The sequence below is a fragment of the Camellia sinensis genome, chromosome 13, assembly GCF_055761805.1.
Source record: "Camellia sinensis isolate YWXY chromosome 13, ASM5576180v1, whole genome shotgun sequence".
In the NCBI taxonomy this organism is placed as follows: Eukaryota; Viridiplantae; Streptophyta; class Magnoliopsida; order Ericales; family Theaceae; genus Camellia; species Camellia sinensis.
Genome location: NC_138973.1, coordinates 149,588,614 through 149,593,613, shown reverse-complemented (window position 1 = coordinate 149,593,613; position 5,000 = coordinate 149,588,614).

Here is a 5,000-nt window from a genome sequence, read left to right as displayed (position 1 = left end):
AAATGTAAATTCTCACTAATTGTGTCAAAATAATTCCAAATCCACCAAACATAAGAGACATCAATCCAATTAATCACTTAATACGTGCTTGACCCTTATTATAAACCCTAACTTACATAACATGGAGGAATTCCTTTTCAAATCAAAGATAGGGATCAATTAGAAGAGATTAAACATACCTTGAGTTGAATTCCCTATAAACCCTCTTAATATCTTTCCCAATTCCTTCCTTGTGGAACTCTCTTCTCACTCTCAAATTTTCTTCTCCTCTCACTCTCTCCAGGATAATTTCTAAGTCAAATGGTAAAGAGAACATAGGTAGATATAATAGGTGAATAAGACGAAAATTAATCGTTTAATCATTCCAAATTGAAATTTCACAGAAATGCTTATTATTACTTAAAAATTATGCTGATTTCAAATATAAAATCAATTTCAGAAAATTAAGTCTCTGAGGCTTCCAATTTCTGATTCCAACTTCTTAATTCTGACAGATACTTCTTTAGTAAACAGATATGAATCAATTTTCGTAAGTTTTGCTTAATTAAACCTCATTTCACATGAAATTTCACAGAAAGCAAGTAAATGCGCAAAATAAAGGACCGAAAATATACCAGAAACAGATATGAGGGTCTGGTTATTACACTTTCCCCCCCCCTTAAATAAGTTTGGTCCCTCAAACTTGTTTTACCTCCAGGTCAGAACAATTGCGGATATTGATGTTGCATCTCCTCTTCTTTTTCCCACGTTGCTTCGGTTCCGTAATGGTCATACATTCCACAGTATATGTTAATTTCAATCACAATATGTTCTTTTCTATGTTCGTACCCAGATTGACCCGACATTAATAGCTCATATACAAATCTCATTACTTAGTAATTCCCATAATAGAAGTCACTTAGAGATAAGCTGGTAACCCAAACTGTACATCATTCCAACAGGCTCACGAAGTCGCGTAGGCATGTAGTCACTAGCTTCACAATTGTTCTTAGTATTCTCCATTTCCGAAAACATATCAAAGTCATATCGTTACATTGTTTCAAAACCATATCTACTACTTTGACAAAGTCTGAAAAATGGGAAAAAAAAAAAATCCCAGTCAATATCATTAATTCTTCATAGTTTCACTTATAAACATATTAGCACAAAGAGAACCATATTCCAAATCAAATACTTACGGTGTTACCAAAGCAAATAACATGCAACTTTGTAAATTCATATAGGCATATTATAAAGCCATTACTTTGAGCAAAGGGAATCACTTAAAACCAAAATCAGAAATCTAATTTAATATCATGCTCAACTAATTAATCGTAACCATAAGGTGCAATATCTTTCTTTAATAAGCATTTCTTCTTGTTACAGCACAAATTAATTTGACCTCCTCCTAATCATTTCAGTATCCCCCTTATTTAGATGGTTCTTTCTTTTCCTACTGAAAGGCACAAGATCAACGACAGAGTTTCGTCATTATAATTATAGTGGGGTAGCACACAGCCATACAGAAATTGTAGACCAGTCATCTGACTCAGTCAATTAACATAACAGCGTATTTAGGTACCCCGCATACGTAAGTCCTACTAGATTCATTCATAGGGTCATAGATTTCCTTAAGTATACAGTATTCCCATCCATCTAGATTCTATACTGTCTTGAAATTCGACAACTTAGTGACAAAAATAATTTGACCATCTAATATCAGTGTTAGAATTCTTAGCAAGGTCAGTTTAATATGACAGTAAGTCAATTTGTAGTCATATCATGAGTGTGGTACATATCGGTACCATCAGTATAAAATAGCTCCATGTCCTTTCTTTTTTTTTTTTTAACAAAGTTTACCACATCATACAGAACAGTTCATATTATAGCTTCCAATACAAATAGAGGACCAGAGTGGCAATTTGTAATATCGAACATTTGCATCATTACATTAAGTCATTAATATACAGAAACAGGTTTTTTTTTTATTTATTTTTTATTTTTTATTCTTACGGTAGTCAAACTGCCTCTCTTTGTACAAGTCTCATGTAGGCAGACACATAATCTGGGTAAAGTCCTTCATGGCGTTAAATCATTCTTTTTACAAAATCCTGCTTACGGATTACTAATTTCTCATAACAAAATAGATTATAGTTAATTGACCTTCTACACAATTCTAAGGGGAATCTCTTACAGCCAGTTACACTTAATATAATTCAACTATCATGTAAAACTCAACTTATCAACATACCTAACACAATAGTTTTTTTTTTTTGTAAAATTATAGGTCTAAACTTGACTACGGCACAAAAAAACATAACTACATCATAAAAGTTAGACTATTACAAATATCATTTCCTTTGGTCTTAAACATATTCCATACTTAGTGTTTAAACAATTCAGCTAAACAGTTATCAACCCAAAAATAACCACCGATAACATACATCTTACTTAATCAGTTGCATAAAAATTACCTTACCAATCCTTTTCCCTTTTCATTTTGTCTAACCAGGCGGAGGTAGGATCCTCTATCCTTAGTTTTGCCATGCTCTGCTCAACAATCAATTGCAATGTACAATAGACATGGAACATAATCATTAGCAGTAACAAATTACACTTAACGTTGCCATCAGTTTCTTTACATACACTAAGGATGTCATGCATGATGCCTAAGTCTTTTCTAGACATCCTAAAGCTCAATGGATTCGTGTGTGAGATGGCAACTCGTGCTCTGATACCACTTGTCAGGCCCCAAACCCGCCCCTAAAAGATTGGGCATGACCCATTCAGAAACGGACATATAACCTGGTATATATAACATATGGGGCCTTGCCGGAAGCACAAAACATCACAAGTATACTGATACAAACAAACTCCATTGAGCTACTTCTAATATGCCAGGATCTCAAACATCACATGCATCATAATAGGCAGATAAGGTCCAAAAATGTCCCTTAACAGTATTTACACAAACACATATACAGACCCAGCCCTATAATCGGGCACACACAAAACCATTGAAGTTACATACATACAATCTTATATGGCCAACCAAAAGGAAGCCAATCATCTTAACAGACTCCACAAAATAAGTGGCCTCGTATAGTGCCTAGACACACGAAGGTTGACAAAAGAAACCGGGCGTCATGGGCTAGGACTGGCTACCTGGTTGGTTACCTACAGAAACAAACATAACAGAGAGTGAGTCGGGCTCAGTGAATAGTAAAACATAAATAAAACAATGTTTAACTTGAACATAATATTAAAGCGTGTGAAAATGCAGAGTTCACATAGTTAGCTTGATTCTGTAATCATTTCATAACGGCCTTAGGCCTAGTCTTGAGCATAAAAGCTTGAAACATCACATCTTAAATCATAATGGCTTGAAGCCCTTGAATAGAGTGGCATAATGCCCTTGAAACACATGGCATGAAAGCCCTTGAAACGTGTGGCATGAAAGCCCTTGAAACATGTGGCATGAAAGCCCTTGAAACATATGGCATTAAAGCCCTGAAAAGTTGGCACGAAGCCCTTGAAAGATTGGCATTAAGCCCTTGAAAAGTTGGCATGAAGCCCTTAATACAAAGAACTTGTAACATCCTTGAACTTGTAACATACGTGAACTTGTAACAGACTTAAACTTGTAACATACATAAACTTGTAACAACATAAACTTGTAACATACATAAGCTTGTAACAGACTTAAACTTGTAACATGCGTAAACTTGTAACATACGTGAACTTGTAACATATTTGAACCACGGTATTATTACCCCCAGGTAAGGGCCTTGCGCTAAGGATACCTTAAATACCTTTATATAAATGAACAATCATTCAGTGATTCAAAACGTAACATGTTAGGAAATAGGGCATTTCTTGTCATATCATATTATTATCGTACGCATAACAAAGATAGAAATAATTCACATTCTCATGAGGGTTACATAAACATGTTAAACTTTTGCCCTTATGTCGTGGTTTCTGAATAATTTCCCATTCACGCGAATACACATAGCTTTCCAATTATTCTAATTCATCGAAGGCATCTACCCTTGATAACCTATAACTGTCTCATATTTACTCAAAATCTGTTCTTCAAGAATGAACATAATTTCTCTTTATTCTTTAAGAAATGGCGTAGTTCACTTGATCTATTAATCAGTAGCCCATAGAAGCATACACCTTTGTTTGATTGTTCGTCTATGTTAACATAGTTGACTAGTAATTAACAAAGTACTAATGGTAATCGTTACACCAGTCACATGAATTAACTTAGTTAATTTATGTCTAATAGGACATTCCTGATAAATATTAACAAAAGGTAAGCATGTTTTATAGATTGAATGATATCAGAGATACGTGCATACCGTGACTCCATATTGCTTATACGTTCTCTTGGTTCGTCATGAATTACTATAGATATCTTGCACATAACGTTAGTATTCTTTGTCAACAATAAATAAAATGTATTGCGCAATAATGCCTTTATATTTTCCAATTAACATACTTGCAAGGAATAGTATGGTAACAATAAGAATCATTAACGTTCATTGAATGTATGACTACCGTACTACTACTCACAGTGGTAGGTCTCTGATAGCGGTGGAACGATATCTTCGTCTTGACCTACAAACACAATGCACAATGCACATAGCAGATTATGAGAATAAAACAAATCTATTTTTATTCCTCACCCAACAACTATGATGGTTCTAGACTCATTATTCCTCCATCAGTTATAATCCATGCCTCATAAAATAGGAGGAATCGATAGGAGAAAGGTTCAGGCGAAGAAACGGTACAAATTCAGTAAACAGAAAGCGAATAGTCATCACTAATTTAGTCATAACTATTTTTGTGCTTAGAATTTTGGAGTGAGACCACCACCATTGGAAACTACACTTCCGGGCCTTGATTTTAGGCTGAAGAATCACTCAAAATGGAGTCCGGATGTAAAAGATATGCCTATTCAAAGTTACTCAGCGTAAGCTGAAGCAGGGGTGGCCGCTCGTGCGCCCAGT